The sequence below is a fragment of the Brassica oleracea genome, chromosome C6 (assembly GCF_000695525.1).
Source record: "Brassica oleracea var. oleracea cultivar TO1000 chromosome C6, BOL, whole genome shotgun sequence".
In the NCBI taxonomy this organism is placed as follows: Eukaryota; Viridiplantae; Streptophyta; class Magnoliopsida; order Brassicales; family Brassicaceae; genus Brassica; species Brassica oleracea.
In genome coordinates, this window is record NC_027753.1 from 520,144 (window position 1) to 520,358 (window position 215).

Consider the following 215-nt stretch of genomic DNA (forward strand, 5'->3'; position numbering starts at 1 on the left):
AAGCAAACCTGTGAGACTCTCGGATTTCCCCATATTACCTCGACTCCGTTAGGGGTCGGGAACTTGAGGCAAAGATGGTACGTTGATGGGATTGCGCGCCTTGCGTTTAGCCATGGAGTCCCCATGATAACGTTGTAAGATGCGGGATGGTCAACGACTAGAAACTCTGTGACGTTCGTCACGGTTCCGGCTTTGACAGCGAGATTAATCGATCC